General features: G+C 40.6%; 1 long non-coding RNA gene across 2 annotated transcripts in view; it reads left to right on the top strand.

The window, feature by feature from the left end:
* Positions 1-426: 426 nt before the first annotated feature.
* LOC122459776 overlaps positions 427-20,951 on the top strand; it is a 70,142-nt gene continuing 49,617 nt past the window's right edge. The window contains exons 1-4 of one of the 2 annotated variants that reach the window (XR_006280683.1): positions 427-504; positions 1,954-2,054; positions 2,393-2,522; positions 2,751-3,284. This is a non-coding gene — a long non-coding RNA (uncharacterized LOC122459776). Of the gene's footprint in view, positions 505-1,953; positions 2,055-2,392; positions 2,523-2,750; positions 3,285-20,951 lie in introns of those variants that run through there. The other variant, XR_006280703.1, reaches the window with a different exon arrangement.

Here is a 20,951-nt window from a genome sequence, read left to right as displayed (position 1 = left end):
AGTTGGAGCAGGGTCCAGCCCCCCACCTCTACAGGGAGGCGGGAACAGCTGGGCCCTAGCTGCTTAGATTTCTTGTCAATTTCATGGTTCCTGTTGGGACTTAGTTTTTGTCTTCTAGCCATCCTGCAGTAGCATCACTCTCTTGACTGCCTGTCATTGGGTGTCCTTTTCTGTAGCCTCTTTGATTTCTGTCAGCTTTATTATTGAAACTGGGAGATCAACTCCATGAACATGCTACACTATGTCCTGATCCCTCTGATGAGAAGAACACCTCACACAGGCCTGAGCAGAGTTAAGGGAGCCAGGAAAGTCAATTAATTCCACAGGCTGCACCTGGAACAGGAGCCAGAGAGCAGGAGTTTGATTAGGAACAGGCTGCACAAGTGGCATGGAGCCTATAAAGCCAGGAAGGAGCCCACAGAGTGGGCAACTGTGGAGAAAGGGCAGTCATGCCTTGGGAAGAGGAAGGTGTATTTTGGGGCTTCTGGGAACCGCCATAGGAGGGTAAGCAGCAGCCAGAAGTTACTTCCTGGGAAGAGGGAGGAAGGTTTGAAGCTTGCATGCCCAGAGAAAGGAGGGGACCCAGAAGTGTGGGAAGGAGCAGTCCAGGGAAGGAGCAGAGAGGGTGGAGAGAAGAAGCTCAGAACTGCTGAGCTGAGGGTCTCCTGAGATGGAACCTGGAGAAGAGGGCAAGCCCGGGTTCCCCTACCAGCCACTGAGGGGGTGACACAGAACTCAGAGAATTAATGGGAAGACTGCCTAGGACTGCTGACAGATTGTACCCTGGAAGGGGGATCTCTGAGTGACCTAGCCAGAGGGTTAAGTCACAAAGGAGATGCTGGGGGTCCTGAAGTGAGAGAGGAGCTTCAGACCAGAGGGAGAGACAGAGTAAATGGCATGCAAACTGTGGACAGTGGATTTGTCCTTGAGAGCTAATCCCCAGAGTGACCAGGAGGAGGTGCCAGACCAACAGTAAGTAGTGCACCCCTGTGACAATCCCTTCCTGCCCACTCTCTGATGCTAGTGTATATGCCCAGCTCAGGGTGTCAGCTAACACCGGCAATCGTCCTACTCAATATCTGATCTCTACCTAGTAGTGCTGGAGGCTTATCAACATGCATTCCAATTTCTCTGGAGCATTTAATCATGTTAAACCCTTCTATCTCGAGGGGTTTGTGTTCTGATTGCACTACTACTGGGTGGCCATAGATGTACTGATGGAATCACTCCACTCCAAATAGCACAGCCAGATGCTCTTTTTCTATGTGGGAGTACCCCCACTCAGTCTCTAACAGATATAAGTGACTGGCTGCGCCTGCAAAATAGCTACACCCAATCCTTTCTCCAGTGCATAACAGTGGAGTGTCAGTAGCTCTCCTGGGTGGAAGTACTTCAGGACAAGGGTGCCCATTATCATTTGTTTCAGCATGACAGTGCTTGCTCTTGGGGATGTGCCATCCACCTCCTGTACTAATCTGACTGAATATTTCTGAGACCTTCTGCATTTGCACATGCTGCTAAAATGGTTCAACTCGCCACGTTCCTTGCAATGCGGTTCTAGGGCGGAGCACTTCTTTACCCACTCATGCTGTCTGCCATGTAAATTCATCTCGCTCTGGATGTGGAATCCTGTCTGTCTGTTCTACTTTGCTGTTGTCTCACGGCATGTACTGCTGAGGCTTTTGTGCCTCCTAGGACTTTCATCCTTTCTCTTGAGGCTCCTGCTGCAAGCCCCTTGTCTAAGCAGCTGTCTGATGTGAGACTGCCTTCCTGGAGTAGCTGCTCCCACAGGTTGTGAGCCCAAGTGCCACAGATTATCCTGTCCCAAATCAGGGAGTCTGTCAAGTCTCCAGAATGGCAAGTACCAGCCAGTGTGCATAAAGCAGTCATATAGGAGTCTATCACTTCCCCTACAGATTGAAATGAAAATGAATGAAACAACTGTCACTCCAGGCTCTGCTTTGGAGAGCAATTTATCCCCAGGATTCCCAGGACTTCTGTGAGGCTTGAGGCAATGGTGAGCTGCTGAGCTTTCTCCATTGTTCCCCAATAAGGTAAAATAATAGTTTGACTTTGCCATTGTTATCCTCCTCCTGCATGGCCAGGTCTGTGTATAGCTGGAACTCCTCCACCTCCAGTCCATTGCTGGGCTAGGTTTGTGTTTGCAAAATCCAGGGTGCCAGAGGGCTTCAGACTGAGTTCCATGGCTCATGCTGCCAGCTACTGCACTGCAGAGAGCTCATAACTTAAACATTGCCATCATGTTTCATTAGCAAAGAACTTGGATTCAGCTTAACTAACTTGAAGTTGAACTTTATTGAACCCTGTGCACTGCTATGTTCATGTTGCTGAGTTTCTTCCAGCCTAACTCCCCACATTCCTTATTTAACAGGTGTCCCATCAATAGTCTCTCTGGAGAACATGGGCCCTCTGACTCTGGTCATGATACTGGGAGAAGAGAAATCTGAGTTCAAGTCCCTGTTTCAGAGTGTGGATTCAAACTTGGGTTTCCCGCATCTGAGGTGAGCACCCCAACCACAGGGTGAAAAGTTATAAATGGGGATACAGAGGGACATGCATAAATAGAGTTCTGGCAGTGACAAACTTTTCCCAGGCAAAACTACTGTGTCAACTTTGTACATAGTTTTGAGTTGGTTGAAACTGCATTTTTTCAGTGAATAAACTATTCAACAGATTTTGCCCAGCTCTATTCCCTTCTGCACACCTCACGGCAATCTAATGCCATTCAGGTTTCTGGAGCAGGGAAGAGGATGAGTGGTTTTCTTTACCAGGACAGACAAGAAAGAGTGAGCAGATTCATATGCAAAGGGATATGCTTTGGGACAAATCTAAACTAACATTAGTACTTCAGACGTAAGAGAGATCATGCTCTCCATTTTCTGCTCTTCATTAGAACAGTCTCTCCAATGCAAGCCACCTTCACCTGGCTCATCAGCATCAAGCTGTATTGTACTCCTCCTCTTTATAACACCAAAACCAAAGTTCTTCACTTAGTGTTTGGCTCCTGGTGATTGCTCAGAAGTGGGAGTCAGATACTTCAAAGCCTGACAGAACTCCTTTGTTTTTGCATATTTCTGAATTAAGTAAAGAAAACAATTATTCAAATTGTATACGAGAATCGTGTTGGAGACTATCATTCTTTAATGCTTCTAATTATATGTGTAGTAGTAATATTTCAATTTTAATCTAAAAGGATTATATATGAGTTTTAATATATAGGTGCAATGAATATGAAATTTCAATCTGTGTTTTTGTACCCCAAATATGAGTGTCCAATTAAAGATTTGTCTATTTCTATGTGGCTTTCACTTTAAATCCTCAGTAGATTTACAAAAGAGTCTAAAACTTCATTCTTCTTACAATCTAAATCTTCATTTTTCAAAAGAAATGCCTAATATAGTACTCCTGAGAGCCCAACAAAGAAACTCCTAAATGAATAATTAAGAGGTGAATTAATGTTTTTGTGATTCAAAATCTGGGAATATAAATCTGTTGCGTCATCATGTGGGCTGCAAACAGAATAAAAGGTTATGTTAAATGCACACTCAAAATAGAAACTTTACCTTTTACCTTTTTCTCTGTAGTTCCTTTTTGAAGCCAACTCCTTGGTTATTACTCTTGACTATTTCCAAATCTCATCTCAAGACCTGTTTTTTTTTTTCCCTCAGCCTAGGAATCCTAATTCACTTTTGCTATAATTAAAGGTCCCTGAGACTCTCCATTTCTCAGGGCCCATTGTTATTGCTGAAACTTGTCTATTACATCTTCCTCACCCTGGCCATACTGAGATAGAGAATCTGCACAGCTTACTTAAATTTATAAGTGTGAAGTATAATTCAGCCACTCCCTCAGCATAGCGATCAAGGCCTCAGCTCACTCTTTGCACTAGGCTTGCACTGCATCTAAAGTGATCTTCAAGGACTTTGTCTGGCTTCACATAACAGATTGTGTTTATCCATTTAACAGAGCAGCTCTACTGAAAAACAGCTCTGCACCTTTGAGCACAGTAATTGCTAAAATCAGTGCAAATATAGAAACTGTGTGTCCCTTGTTCATACGCTTGGTCTGCTGTGAGCTCCTGATGAATGCTCACACCAATAGACTATATATGTATAGATAGACAGATATAGCCCCTGGTGATGCCTTTACATACAGTTATTCACATGGACACATCCCACCTACATACCCCTTTTACAGCGTGGATTCAGTTTTTCATTAAGTATTCATTTTATCTGAAAGTGAGGGTCAACATATGTGACCTATTTCATGTGAACAGAAATGGGGCTGTGGCTGAGTCTACTGCTGTTATGAAGGAGGTTGAGGGGGGTTTCCGTTGACCAGCAGGGGGCATAGTTTATTCTTTATAGCAGGAAAAAAATCCATGCCATTTCTGGCCCTATAAATAACTTTAAAATATTAATATCAGCTTGTAACATACCCTTCCTTCCTCCTCCTGCCACCTCCTCCAGTGTGAGCATCTGTGATGAAGTGGTATTTTAGCCTATCCCATAATAGCATGATAAGATTGGCAATGACTGACATAAACTGAATATCCAGCTAGACACCTTAAGGACCTAACTAGAGATTGATCCACGCGGTGTTGATCTGCAAGGAGACTACTTTCGTTTGGGATTCATTTGCCATGATGATGGTAGGAAACACATTCCAGTAACCTTTAGAGTTTAATTGTAGGTTCAAACACTATTTTAATTTTAACCCCTGCATTACCTAGAGCCAAGGTTATGCCCTTGTGTGGTTTATAGACAAAGTTTTTCACCTATGGGTAGATTCATCTGTGGGATCCTATCTTAGGCACAATTTAGAGTAAGGTCATCAAGACTGTATCGGCAATAAAATGCTCACATTCTTTACATCTCATATTTGCACTCCTCTGATGTATCAGTTTTCACAGTTGAGGAATCCTTACAACATTGACAGCAGAGGTACCTCCATTTCTTTATTATGTCTCTACTTGGTTTCACCACCATTTAGTTCTAAGTTTTTCTCACCCTCTCCTCCTTTTGGTAAAGGACTTTGGGGGTATGTTTACATGGCAATTAAATGCCCACAGCTAGCCCATGTCAGCTGACTTGGGCTGTAAAGTTGAGGTGTAGACATTTGGGCTCAGAGGACTCAGTCCAAGCTCAAGCTTGGGCTCAGTCGGCTCCAGTCCAAGCTCAAATGTCTACATCAGTTTTTCAACCCTGTAGACTGCAAGCCCAAGTCAGCTGACCCAGGTGTAGACTTACCCTGGGTCAGTTATGAGGTAAAACTTTCTGGCTTCCCTATAGGAGATGCTTACATCAAATATCTCTGCTTCAGTTTCAATAGCATCTGAAATTGGCCTACCATAGCCTATGACAATGTGTTTGGTATTTTCCCTGTGCTCCAGGTGCATAGCATGTGTCCATGGCAGATTTCTCTGCCGAGACCCAATAGGGTCTATCTGGACTAGTCTTACAGCATCTTTCTGATGGTTTCTATTCCCTTGAATTGTGTGTGGGGGGGGAAAATCACATTCATCAACAACATGCATAGAGGAGTCAGACTAAGGAAGGTGGTTTGCTCAATTCCCTGTTTGGAGGAAGAAATTCCACATGTATGTGACAGATTACACATGTATAATTAGCAGTAAAGGGTTTATGATATTTTTGTATGAATTACTATATTGTATGAACAAAGAGGAGTCCTTGTTGCACCTTAGACCAACAAATTTATTTGGGCATAAGCTTTCATGGGCTAGAACCCACTTATCAGATGCCTGGAGTGGAAAATACAGTAGCAGGTATATTTATACATAGTACATGAAAAGATGGGAGTTACCCCCAACCTGGTAAGGCAAGTCTAACGAGACAATTCAATTAACCATAGAATACCCAGGGAGGAAAAAATCATTTTTGTAGTGGTAATGAGGGTGGCCCACTTCAAACAGTTCACAAGAAGTGTGAGTAACAGTAGGGGGAAATTAGTATTGTAAAATTAGATTTTTGTAATGACCCATCCACTCCCAGTCTTTATTCAGGCCTAATTTGATGATGTCTTGTTTTGCAGATTAATTTTAGTTCTGCAGTTTCATACTGGAGTCTGGTTTTGAATTTTTTTGTTGAAGAATTGCCACTTTTAAGTCTGCTGTTGAGTGACCAGGGAGGTTGAAGTGTTCTACTGGTTTTTGAATGTTGTAATTCCTGATATCAGATTGTGTTCATTTATTCTTTTGCTTAGAGAATTTTTGTATGGTTGAAGGTGTTCTTGAAATTTTCTTTCAGAGAAAAAGGAGTGAAGTCAATGCTCATTTCAGTGGAAAAACTATCTAACAGATTGAGCCAGGCAAAATGTAGACAGGTGTTCCCATATAGTTTTGCTGAAGAACTATAATTCAGATGTGAGACACAATCACTATTCCAGCCTCGAATCTCTCTTCTATAGAGACAGTCAATCATGTCTAATTGCATGATGAATTTTATTTTATTTTTTTCTGTTTTCAGTGTGAATTTATAAGTCTTCACTCCCCACCATTTTAAAATACTTTTACCAGGATTCATCAAACCTAAACCAAACATTTAGTGGGGAAATTTTCATGGGTACTATGGAATGCATAAAGCTTTCACTTCACAGATCAACAGTAGTGCTGTCAGGGCTGACCATAAGCTGTAGTGATGGGCAAAGTGGAGAAACAGGCCTCTCCATCTCCACCCCCACAGAGCAGGTTGGCTATGGAGCTGGCAGGAAACCCCATATTTACTTTCTGCTGTCAGCTACCCAGAGGTGAAAGTAAGCTGGTACACCCTGGTACAGCACACTGGCAAGAGCCAGTGCACCGTACCAGGGTAGATCAGTTTCCCCAGGTGCAATTTAAAGGGCCTGCGGCTCCCAGCAGCAGCTGGAGCCCCCAGCCCCCTAAATGGCTGCCAGAGCCCCGCTGCCGGAGCCCTGGGGCTGCGATTTAAAGGGCCCGGGGCGGTAGCAGCAGCTGAGCCCTGGGCCCTTTAAATCATCCCCGGAGCCCCGCCGCCACTTCCCCATGGCTCCAGTAGTGGTAGTGGCAGCCGGAGCCCTGTCCCCAGAGCCCTGCTGCTAAAGCCCTGGGGAAGCGGCAGCGGGACTCCAGGGACGATTTAAAGGGCCCAGGGCTCCAGCTGCCACTACTGTCCCAGGCCCTTTAAACTACTGCCAGAGCCCCCGGCTGCTGCTGTTACCCTCGGTGGGGGAAGGAAGCAGTTGCCAGTACAGGATGAGCCCCGCCCCTTCCGGGGGCCAGAGCCAGGCCCAGCCCAGCCCCGTACCGGTAAGTCCCTAGACTTGCTTTCATCCTTGCAGCTACCCTAGGACTGGAACAGGGATAGTCAATAGGCAGACTGCGGGCCAAATCCAGACTGCCCGATTTTGAATGGACCACAAAATCATGTTTACTCATTACTCATTATTTACTCATATTTTATTTACTCATAATTACTCATTATTGTTTTTTATTATTTTCTCTGGAGTCTGGACCTTGACTATACCTTGACCAAGAAATCTGGACCTTGACAAAAAATAATTGACTAACCCTGGACTGGAGGATGGGATGTGGAAGAGACTGTTTGGACTGCAGATGGGGCACAGCAGGCTAAGAGAAGAGGCAGCACCAGAGGGCAGCCTGAGCATGTGTCCTCCTGCCGCTGCACAGCATGTAAGAATCAACCAGAGTCCAATGGGAAAGAAGCCCCTGATTGGTTACTGAGGGACTGGGGTGTGTGTACGGGGGGTGCACTGGGACTGTGTGTTTGCTGCTGCTAAATCTCAGTTATTGAAGAAGGTATTGCAGTGACCTCTAGGTGAATTCATTTCTCCCCAAGGCAGTAGGCAGGGTCTCCACACCAAGGGGGAACTGACTACAGAGCCCCACCACAGAACAAACATCTAACTCCCTTTAAACATTGCCTCACTCCCATTTGTGGGTTTGAAAATCATTCCCTAGAAGATTAGATTCCTTATTTGGCCCACGGCAGCTTTTGTTGAATTTCTTCATTCTCCTTACCTTTGAAAGAATCTAGCACAAATTACTTCCCCCACTTCATGGATCAGCATGTTGAAGAGTGAGGAAGAACCAAGGCTGTCCCTATTTGCTGAACACTTGCATGGCATGAGAAACTTGCAGCCTGCCAGTGCCAATTCTCCTCCATGCACAGGCTCTAGTGATGCCGGTAGCCTGAGCAGAAGAGTAAGAGTGCTTCCTCCCTTATGTCCCATACATAGACATGCAAGAAGGCTCGTAATTGAGCCCTTTTATTATTGGTGCTAAATTTAAAGACAAGTGGACAATAAGGGTGAAGATGAGGAGCTGTCAGAAATGGTAGTATATACATCAGAATGCACACTCCAAGAATGACAATGGCATTGGGAGCCAATTCATGATTTATGACACTAACAAGACACTAGTGGAAAAACTTGATAAAACTCTGAACTTTCTGCTGAATCCATATTATAGTTGTGTTTAGGAAATAGACTTGCAGCAGTGTAGAGCTAGCTATCACTATCTGATAGTGCCCTAAACTATGCCATTATCTCATTGGGCAATGGATATTAAGATAAGTACATTATAAAATAAGTAATGCCATTAGTATTGAAAAGTAAATCTTGAAGACATCTGTTGCAGGATTCTGTTTTTCTGTAGTTAAATCATGCTAACACTTATTACTTATGAATGGATTTGTAAGTGTATGCATTTGGCAAGTGGATTTTCATCTGGATTTTCAAACAGTTCAGCACCCAGTGGTTCCCATTTATCCCTCGAAATGGGAGATGAACTCTTTAGAAAACTTGATCCCTTATTCTGAGGACTGGCCTTTCCAATTAGTCAGTTTAAAAAAAAATCAGGGGGTAGAGGAGGAATTGTTTCATGTCACCCTAAAATGAAAACTTTTCATTGAAATAAAAATAGTTTCAGATCAAACTGAATATTTTTTTTAATTTTTGAAGGATTTTTTTACTTTTTAAAATAAAATGGAAGTAAATTTAGAAATGAATCATTTTGAATCAAAATATCAAAATTAAATAGTTCCATTTATTCAGAATATTGTTTCTTTTGTCACTAAAACAGTGTGGTAAAATTGGCATGAATTCACAGAATGGTTTCAGTCAATCCAAATATTTTTGTGAGAAAAAAATCTGTTTGAAAATTTTTGCCTAGCTCTTACAATATGTAGTGTTTAAGTTTTGAGTAATGGTAGTTAGTGGATACAAGGAAAGTTTAGTCAAAGGTGTTTGCGATGTACATGTTCGTTATGTGAATGTAAACTGTTCATTTAACTCTCCAGCAGATGAAGATGTGGTTGCCCCCCTCTTCCACTTCCTATCTTCACCCTTCCTTTTTGGTTTGCTACATCATAAGTCTAAGTTTTAGCCAATGATTTCAATGGATGAGATCCCATTATGTCTATTCATATGAGCCTTCTGGGACAAATAAGGGGAAGTGATTTGACGGCACACAATTTAAAGAGGATGTGCTGGAGCTAGTTGCTTGGTGTCCTACTCTGAATTAGCTATTGGCCAGATGCGTCATAAGACTTTCTGGGAAAGGGATGTGGGGAGATGATGACTAAACAGGCAAAAATATGAAAAGTGGTGAAAGAGTAAATTTATGAGGCACTATTGAGCTTGAAGTAAACTATTGAGTAAAGTTCTCTTGAAGTTGAACTATTAAGTAAAATAGGGCATTCTTTTTAAACATACAAAAGGAGATCCCACAATTATTGTATTCCTTAGAGAAATTATGCATCTAAAATTTTTGTTTTCTGTATCACTTTTTCCTGTAAGTGAAGTAAATTACTTTATTACACAAAAAACCAGAATATTTAGGAAAATTGCTCATTTTCATTAGTCTCCCTGACTAAAATATCTGTCAAATCTTGCTAGAATTCTTTTGCTAATATTTTCAAACAATGAGCATGTTTCTCTTCTCTCCATTGGTTTTACACCATTTGAACTCCATAGATTTCTATACAAGTTCCAGATTTGCACTAGCATAACTGAGGGGGCGATCAGGCACAGTTGATCTACTTTTTATCTATTCTTTTAAATAGCTGTCACTCTCCATTGGTCAGAAACCTCCTGGCTGATGGGTACCATTCTTAGATCAAAGGCAATCTCTAAAAGTCATATGACCAGACTGTGTGTGTAAGGACTCACCTCTTACTCCAATGCCATACTTTTCTTTATTAACCTAAACCTAGTTAGATAAATGGCCTCCCAGAGGAACTGCTTAGGAATTATTTCTTTCCTGTGCAATTTTAACTTTCCATAACAAAGGGATTCACTGTGCATTGATATGCACCATCAAAGTGTCTGCACTTTCTCCTCATTTGGGGCCAGATGGTGCGAGGTGCTTAGGTGAGTGCACAGGGAGAAGAGCATGCAAGGAGCTTTCTGCATGAACCCCCTTGTACAGCTTGCATAAGAGCCAACTGTATTTCAGTCCCTACACTGCAAGGAATACAGGGACTGCTCTGTCTCTGTTCGACTGGGGTGTCTGACACCCCAAGGAGAATAAGGAGTAAGGAGAGTAAGGAGGCTGTATTACTATTGCCATGTACAACTTGTATTCAGTAGGTACAGGGCTGCTAGTAGGTCAGGCTCTTGTAAAAGATGTAGACTAGCTACAGAGCTTCCTTCCCAGAGAGAGACACCAGAGGTGTTTACTATAAGATCCTCTAATGCACTGCCAGGAATGGCTGTTGTGAGCTTACGGTATATTATACATTATACCACCTAGTGGTTGAAGAATATAATACAGTTTAGCATTCCATTAGATCTCCCCCTTTTGTTTTACATTCCTACCATTTACAAATTTACACTATCATGCTGTGTTTAATGTTCAGTACAGATCAGTGTGTTAAGTATCTCTAAATCATACTGGTTTTCTAATTGCATGACCCATACATGTAACAACTTGGTCATCTTGCATAAACATGGTCGCCAAGTTCTAGACTTGAAAGTTTTCTGACATCTATTAAAGTGTGCATAAGTTCTTTTTGCCTTTTATCTGATTTGGCTATTCTCTTCATGTTTGGCCACTTTGGAGATAGGTTCTTCTCCAGAATCAGCACAGTAGTTCTGAGTTGCTTTCCCATCAGGAATTGTGCTAGACTATACCCAATAGCTGTTGTTGGTGTCAATCTGCAACTTGGAAGATCCATTCCCTATTCTCCTTTCTGTAGGATTTTCTTGACTGTCTGTATAGCGCTATCAACTACTCTTTGCTTGTGGCTAATGTGTGTTGCTAGTAATATGATAAATCATATTTGATTTGGTATGACTTAAATTCTGCTGTGCAAATTGTGGTCCATCACTAGTTGATCTGGAGTACCAAAATGAACAAAAGTTCAGTTCAGTTTCTCTAACACTGCAACATGTTATGTCTTTCAAGTACATTATTTCTGTATACCTGGAAAAATAGTCCATTATGACCAGGTAATGACCTCTGAATTGACATAAGTCTGCAGCTAGCCTTTCTTCCAGGGTCTATCTGGCAGAGGTGTTTGTACACTGTAAGATTCAGTATTGTCTCAAGTTTATTTGTACTGGGTCTCCCTTCAAAAGTCCAATATCATGAAATATTCCATTGAGTTCTTTCATCTTTCTTATTAGGCCCGTCATACCTGCCATGCTGCAGCTGAAGAGGTTATTAGTCTTTGTTTCTTTGACCACATGCACTCTGACTGCATAGCTTCTGTCTCTGTAAGTTGTTTCTGTAGTGAACTGTCCCATGCAGTTCCAAATACTTCCAGGGCTAGGCAGAGCTGTCAGGGGATTTCCACTTTGGGAGGCATTGTAGGCGATTGTAAATCCCTGCTGAGATGACTCGTATCTGCTTCTCGGTCAGTTTTAAAGTCAATAGTCTTTTCATGAATATTCAATTTCACTCTTCAGGTAGGCTCTCTGTTATCACATGTGACAGATCCCAGAAACAATGCTGCTTGATTTTGTGCAATATCAGTCAACTCCTTGACTGCCTTGGTATGGCAAACATCTGCAGAAAGTCCATATTTTGTGCATGTATTATACCTTGCACCTTTGGCTAATGTACACCTATTGTGCTATGAATTTTTCTACATCTTATATATTTCCACATCTTGTTTAGTCTGAAATGCTTTGTAGGTTGCCTGAAATTTGTTTCTCTTTGCCTCAAGGGTCTTTTGGTAGTGACTTTTAGCACTGATATGTATGTTTACAGCTTCTAAACTAGTTTCATGTTTTTTTCAGGTTGTTTCTAAGAACATAAGAATGACCATACTGGGTCAGACCAAAGGTCCATCCAGCCCAGTATCCTGTCTACCAACAGTGACCAATGCCAGATGTCCCAGAGGGAGTGAATCTAACACGTAATGATCAAGTGATCTCTCTCTCCTGCAATCCATCTCCATCCTCTGACAAAGGCTAGGGACACCATTTCTTACCCATCCTGGCTAATAGCCATTAATGTACTTAATCTCCATGAATTTATCCACTTCTCTTTTAAACCCTATTATAGCTCTAGCCTTCACAACTTCCTCAGGCAAGGAATTCCACAGGTTGACTGTGCGCTGAATGAAGAACTTCCTTTTATTTATTTGAAGCCTGCTAACCATTAATTTCATTTGGTGGCCCCTAATTCTTATATTATGGGAACAAGTAAATAACTTTTCCTTATTCACTTTCTCCACACCACTCATGATTTTATATACCTCTATCATATCCCCCCTTAGTCTCCTTTTTTTCAAGATGAAAAGTCCTAGCCTCTTTAAACTCTCCTCATATGGGACCTGTTCCAAACCCCTTATCATTTTAGTTGTCATTTTCTGAAACTTTTCTAATACCAGTATATCTTTTTTGAGATGAGGGGACCACATCTGTACACAGAATTCCAGATGTGGGCATACCATGGATTTATATAAGGGCAATAAGATATTATCTATCCCTTTTTTAATGATTCCTATCATCCCGTTAGCTTTTTTGACTGCTGCTGCACACTGAGTGAACGTCTTCAGAGAACTATCCACGATGACTCCAAGATTTTTCTCCTGATTAGTTGTAGCTAAATTAGCCCCCATCATATTGTACATATAGTTGGGGTTATTTTTTCTAATGTGCATTACTTTACATTTATCCATATTAAATTTCATTTGCCTTTCGTTGCCCAATCACTTACTTTTGTGAGATTTTTTTTTTTTGAAGTTCTTCACACTCTGCTTTGGTCTTAACCATCTTGAGCAGTTTAGTATCATCGGCAAATTTTGCCACCTCACTGTTTACCCCTTTTCTACAGATCATTTATGAATAAGTTGAATAGGATTGGCCCTAGGACTGACCCTTGGGGAACATCACTAGTTAGCCATCTCCATTCTGAAAATTTACCGTTTATTCCTACCCTTGGTTCCCTGTCTTTTAACCAAGTCTCAATCCATGAAAGGATCTTCCCTCTTATCCCAGGACAATTTAGTTTACGTAAGAGCCTTTGGTGAGGACCTTGTCAAAGGCTTTCTGGAAATCTAAGTCCACTATATCCACTCGATCCCCCTTGTCTACATGTTTGTGGACCCCCTCAAAGAACGCTAATAGATTAATAAGACATGATCTCCCTTTACAGAAACCATGTTGACCTTTGCACAAAAATATGTTCTGTGTCTGACAATTTTATTCTTTACTATTGTTTCAACTAATTTGCCCAGTACTGACATTAGACTTACCAGTCTGTAATTGCCAGGATCACCCCTAGAGCCCTTCTTAAATATTGGCATTACATTGGTGTTACATTCCTGTCTTTTGTTCTGCTGTTTGACTAGTTAAGATTGCTTTGCTACCTGTATAGCTCTGGGTAGATTTAAGTCTGTTTTAAATTTTAGTTGCTGTGGGAGGTTTCTGTCTGTTAACCCAATAACCAGCCTGTCTCTGATATTTTCATGTTTTGCAGCCCCCAAATCATAATGTTCAGACAACGCATGCTCTTATAAAAGAGTTAACATTTTCTCTTGGTTCCTGCATTATCTAGTGAAAACATGCTCTTTCAAAAATCACATTTCTCGGAGTTATAAAGTATGCATCAAACATAGCCAGAACCCTTTCATAGACATCTTTGTGACTTACTTCAGTAAAGATTTAAAGATGTGCTCTGCCTGCTTCCCCATTGCATAAATTGAAGATATCTGCATATCTCCCATTTTTCTTGTGGAGTTTGAATGCAATTGGGGCTGTCAAGCGATTAAAAAAATTAATCATGATTAACTGAACAATTTAAAAAATTAATTGCACTGTTAAACAATAATAGAATTCCATTTATTTAAATATTTTGGATATTTTCTACATTTTCAAATATTGATTTCAATTACAACACAGAATACAAAGTGTACAGTGCTCACTTTATATTTTTTATTACATATATTTGCACTGTAAAAAACAAAAGAAATCCCATATTTCAATTCACCAATATAAGTGCTGTAGTGCAATCTCTTTATCATGAAAGTTGAACTTGCAAATGTAGAATTATGTACAAAAAACTGCATTCAAAAATAAAACAATGTAAGACTTTAGAACCTACAAGTCCACTTGGTCCTACTTATAGATTCATAGATACTAAGGTCAGAAGGGACCATTCTGATCATCTAGTCTGACCTCCTGCACAGTGCAGGCCACAGAATCTCACCCACCCACTCCTATGAAAAACCTCACCCATGTCTGAGATATTGAAGTCCTCAAATCATGGTTTAAAGACTTCAAGGAGCAGAGAAGCCTCCCTCAAGTCAACCATGTCCCATGCTACAGAGGAAGGTGAAAAACCTCCAGGGCCTCTCCAATCTGCCCTGGAGGAAAATTCCTTCCCGACCCCAAATATGGCGATCAGCTAAACCCTGAGCATATGGGCAAGATTCACCAGCCAGATACTACAGAAAATTCTTTCCTGGGTAACTCAGATCCCATCCGTCTAATATCCCATCTCAGGGGATTTGGCCTATTTACCCTGAATATTTAAAGATCAATTACTTACCAAAATCCCATTATCCCATCTTACCATCTCCTCCATAAACTTATCAAGTAGAATCTTAGACAAACTTCAGACAAACAAGTTTGGTTACATTTGCAGGCGATAATGCTGCCCTCTTCTTGTTTACAACATCACCGGAAAGTGAGAACAAGTGTTCACATGACACTCTTGTAACTGGCATTGCAAGACTATTTACGTGCCAGATGCGCTAAAGATTCATAGGTCACTTGATGCTTCGACCATCATTCCAGAGGACATGCATCCATACTGATGATGGGTTCTGCTCAATAATGATCCATAGCAGAGTAGACCGATGCATGTTAATTTTTATCATCTGAGTCAGATGCCACCAGCAGAAGGTTGATTTTCTTTTTTGGTGGTTTGGGTTCTGTAGTTTCTGCATCGAAATGTTGCTCTTTTAAGACTTCTGAAAGCATTATCCACACCTCATCCCTCTCAAATTTTGGAAGGCACTTCAGATTCTTAAACCTTGGGTCGAGTACTGTAGCTATTTTTAGAAATCTCACATTGGTACCTTCTTTGCGTTTTGTCAAATCTTCAGTGACCAGGGTTTGTAAATGAAACAACATGTGCTGGATCATCATCCAAGACTGCTATAACATGAAATATATAGCAGAATGCGGGTAAAACAGAACAGGAGACATACAATTCTCCCCCAAGGAGTTCTGTCACAAATTTAATTAATGCACTTTTTTTTAAAAGAACATCGGCAGCATGGACGCATGTCCTCTAGAATGGTGGCTGAAGCCTGAAGGAGCATATGAATGTTTAGCATATCTGGCATATAAATACCTTGCAATGCCGGCTACGAAAATGCCATGTAAATGTCTGTTCTCACTTTCAGGTGACATCGTAAATAAGAAGCAGGCAGTAGTATCTCCCGTAAATGTAAACTTGTTTGTCTTGGCGATTGTCTGAACAAGAAGTAGGACCGAGTGGACTTGTAGACTTTGAAGTTTTACGTTGTTTGTTTTTTTGTTTTTGAGTGCAGTTATGTAACCAAAAAAATCTACATTTGTAAATTTCACTTTCACAATAGAGATTGCACTACAGTGCTTGTATGAGATGAACTGAAAAATACTATTTCTTTTGTTTATCATTTTACAGTGTAAATATTTTTTAACAAATGAAAATTGAGTACTGTACCTTTGTATTCTGTGTTCAAATAGAAATCAATATATTTGAAAACCTAGAAAAACATCCAGAAATATTTAGTACATTTCAATTGGTATTCTATTGTTTAACAATGTGATTTAACTGCAATTAAAAAAATTAATCAATTCTTTTTCAAGTTAATCATGTGAATTAACTATGATTAATCGACAGCCCTAATTGCAGTATGAATTCTTGCAAAGTACTGCTTCCACTCTGTCCATTCTGAAGGTTTGTTAAAGCTGATGTTCTCTGGGGCATTGAAGAGAAGCATTTTGATGAGATCTGGCAATCTTTCTGGCTTTTTTTTTCTTCTGTCTGCAACCTTTGTTTTCCTTTTATTTCTGTTCTCCTCTGGCACTAGTCATACATGACAGGGTGTCAAAAGAAAACTTGTACTAGCACATCAGACTCTCATACCAGATATGGACTGACTTCAGAGCTTCCTTCAAAGAGAGAGCAAGAGCAGATGTTTGCTATAAGAATCTTTTTAATGCACTATCAAGAATGACCATTATGAGTTTAAATTAGGTTTGTTACACCTAATGGGTGAATGGTATAATACAGTTTACCATTCTATTACAATTGTGACAATAGAGCCCATATAAAAGGGTTAGGTAGACTTTGCCTTCGTCCTCCTGATGCACTGGTCAGCACAAAGAAATAAGCTGAACTCATGAAGGGAATAGCAGCAGGCAAACTACTTGTGTGCATCTGCAAGTTCTGAGAGATGTTCTGCTTCCTTGAGCCAGAAAACCTCTGTCAGACAGGGTTAGTGTTATACTGCCCCCCCACTCAAGGTTCTGCCTTATAGGAATGGTGGGGAAAACATTTCATTTTACTCAGTAGCTCTTCTATGATTGAAAACATTAAGTTTTGGGGATGGCTATGAAAAGATGGGGATGAATGAAATGAATACTTTTATCAAACTACACAAGCGCAAAAAAAGTGTTAGATACCAATTATGCAGAGGACAAACGCTAAAGTTTTTCCATACAGGTCTGCATACAAATATATCTCCAAAGCATGAATGTCAGATGTTTGGAAGTCATGGATGGGCAGATTACTAGTCGGATACAGTAATGGAAAGGACGACATGTTATACTACAGTTTAATATGCTCTTTATTGTAGACAAGAAATTCAGATAGATGAGAACAGGTCACAACTCGGTGTATATTGTAACTATGTAGTGACTGACCATATACTGCACCAAAATATTGAGCACCCTAAAAATACACACAGATGATACAAATCAATTTCAAGGTAAGCCAATATACCTTATATGATAAAATTTGTAATTCATGTGAATCTTATTTCACATCTCCAGTTTTCTTTGACTCCCATGCTTCAAACTGTGTTGTGGAAGAGTGATGATTAGTAGACAATCTGTCTTGACTTTGATAGTCATGACACACCTGTTTTTGGAAATGTAGCACTTCATCTTCTCGGTTCCTGATGACACATTACCACTTTTGCTGTGATAATCAAAATAAGTTAAATTCTCAATCTTTTAAGCATTTTAATGCAAAACTCTGAATCTGGTAAGATAAATTTAACCACTGAAGAAAATTACAGTAATTGCCCAAAAGCACAGAAATGTAAAGTAAAGGCTGGACAGCTACCTTGGCTTATCTTCCCTCACTATGGGTCTCCTCCAAAGTCCATTGAGCTGAATGGAAAGATTCTCATTAACTTCAGTGGGTTTTGGATCAGGCCCTTCCCCATGTTCAAAGTTGTACAGGAGGACAGTGTGAACTAAGTCTGGAAAAAACCTTATTTTTACTCTTAATTTCTTTTTGGGGGTCTGATCCTGCTCCCATCCAAGTCGATGGCAAAGTCTGCATATTTACTTCATTGTGATTCCTATCATTACTTTAACATAGTTTAGGTAGTTAAACTCATTTTGGGCCGGAATCTGGCACTGACTTTATCAACATTTGTATCGGTAATACTTTGTTAAAAGAATGACATTTGATTAAGGTCTCATTTACTTCTGTTTGGATCATGTTTTCCAAACATGAGGGAGAGAGACTAATATATGAATTACAATATAAATCTTGCAGAAAGTCTCATTCTCTCTCTATTTCCCCTATAGTTTTGCTGTGCAGCCATTACTATGATGTAAATAGCTACAGTAAAAAAAAATTAGTTTTGAAAATACATTATATCGACTAGATAAATTAGTAATTAGAGAAGTGTAAATATGGATTCTTTCCTTGGATTATTCACCCAAGTGTTCAGAGTAATCTAAACATTAAAGACGAGAATGATTCTGAGCCTTTTGACTGCTTCAGAGATATTCTTCTTTGAATTATGTCACTACATTCTGATACACAGCATCATAAGCCACATGCAGGACTCCATCAAGAATGAACCTTCTCCTTTTGGACATGATCTGAAGCCCACTGAACCAAATGGTCCTCTTTCTATTGACTGCAGTGGGTTTCAGATTAGGCCGTTTGTATTTTTTTTTTAATGAAAATGAAATAACACACACAGACACAACATAGACTTTCATGTAAACCTCCTATGGACCATTACTTACAAAAGCTTTACTAGTACTTTTTCAGACTTACTGCAGAATCCTGTTAGATATTCATTATACACTAGCATCACAGGTATCCTTGCAAGTGAAAGTTTTAATATCACACTTGCCAGAATTTTGATAGCATATGATGGTGTAAAATTTAATAATGTATTTTTCTGGCTTGTGAATATTAACTACAGTTGAGCCCAGACTCAACATATAAATAGCTTGATTAAGTATTTGGCCAGTTTTGAGAACTTCATAAATATTCTGCCACTTAGGGTGACCACAGAGCAAGTGTGAAAAACAGACTTTTTTTAGAGGGGAATGGCAGTGATATAGTTGCATATATAAGACATAACACCCTAATATTGGGATGGTCCTAATAATATCAGGATGTCTGGTCACCCTATTGCCCTTCCATACAAGGATAATCATTGTGAAGGCTTTTTTCTTTATCCTGGGACACTTGGTCTTCCAGTCTGGTACCTGATGAAGGCAGGTTAGTGTGTTGGATTCAGATATGAGCAAGTTGTATAACCAATAGGCTATACAGACTATCCTGGTCACTGACATAAATGCACTCCGTGCTTGGAGCTATATGAAACCACTCTTCCAGAAAGCACTATATACCTGGACAAAACCAGACTGCTAGCCAGAATGGCATACCAGATTTCCTCTGTGGGCCCATATAACTGGTGCCAGTGGGCGGAACTGTCCTCCATTATCTATTTGGAGGATTGTGCTTCGTTTTTACTTACAGGCTTCCCCAACTATATGGAAGGCATGACCAGAGAGCCTTTCCAATAGGAGGGGGAATGGGTTTGCCACAGTCTGAGGAAATTGCAGGAATACGAAGGGGCCGTGTCATAGACATGGGACGGGGACAGTGCATGGGACTTAATAGCTTTTTCTGGGACCAGGACCAGCACTTTCCCCTACAATCATAACACACCTTAATAAACACTTCTAATAATGAGTCACGTATCAAAACCTTTGACTGATTGGAGTTGCATCAGCACCTCGCCTTATAAAACTATTGACGCCACTTTTCTTTCACTCTGTCCTGATGCAGCACATTAAAAACCGTGTTTATTACGACACTACTCAATCTGGGCCTGAATCACAACTTCAGATTGGAACATTCCCAAATTTTAGAGGTGTTTGAAAATCAATCCTAGATGTGGATCCAAATTTGACTAATGTTTTCTATCTTGATCCTGGAGTCAATAAAAACTATATATTTGAACACTTCTGCTTTATGAAATGTTCAAAATCTGGATCTCTGCATTGGGTGGCACTGAGCATTCTCTGTCATTGGCTTAGCGTTTTACAGGCTAAGCATTTTAAAGGCTTAGTTTGAAATTTAAAAGCTTATCCAGATCGAAACCTTAACTTCAAAGCTTGGCCAGAGAGGCTGCATTGGTGACTCAAAGCCCCCTTGAAGGTGCTAGGCACTGTGGCATCTGAGTAAATCATTCTTTAATGATCACTTGTAGAGGTCAGGACCCAAATAATAAATAGTAAGTGGGGAGGGGCATGTCGCCTAGCTCCAGCTATAAACTGGGAGGCCTCCTGCAAATGCCCCTTCTCAAACAGAGAGAGCCCACGACAGAGTGAGGCAGAGCATAGTGACTGAGTGAACTACCAAGGTAAGGAGAGTTTGGCTGCAGGTGTAGGAGTCTGAGGGATTTAACAATTAGAAAGGCACCAAGTCCCCAAGAAAAGCAACTGATAAAATAAAGAAAATGCAATTCACTTAACAAATATACCTAGAAATAGGCTAAATAAAAAAGCCCCAAGAGTAAAAATGGGGACAGAAGACCAGCAGCAGTGTGGGGGCTACCTAGTTAATTCCAATGAGTACAACATGGATGATTATCTTCCTTCGGAACAGATGCAATATGTGCAGGCCGTGCAAGCAACTCACAACCCTTAATGCATACTGCGAGCTCTGGAGGTCAGAGTGGCTGAACTGGTGGAGCAAAGGGAGAGGTACGTAGAGGAGACTTTTAGGGACATAGTAGAGTGGTTCCATCTCCTGTCCAGGATGAAAGTCTTCGGGCAGCAAAGCACCAAGCTAGAACAGAAGAAAATGATAGTTGGGACACACCTTCCAGATTATATCATGGTATCCTCTTGCACTTAGACAGGGACTCCAGTTATTAGGAAATGACAAGCAATGGTAATGAGGGATTCAATTATTAGAAATATAGATAATTGGCTTTGTGATG

Source organism: Dermochelys coriacea, chromosome 1, assembly GCF_009764565.3.
Source record: "Dermochelys coriacea isolate rDerCor1 chromosome 1, rDerCor1.pri.v4, whole genome shotgun sequence".
Lineage (NCBI taxonomy): Eukaryota > Metazoa > Chordata > Testudines > Dermochelyidae > Dermochelys > Dermochelys coriacea.
Note: the sequence above shows the minus strand (reverse complement) of the source record. Positions and strands in the feature narration are given on the sequence as shown.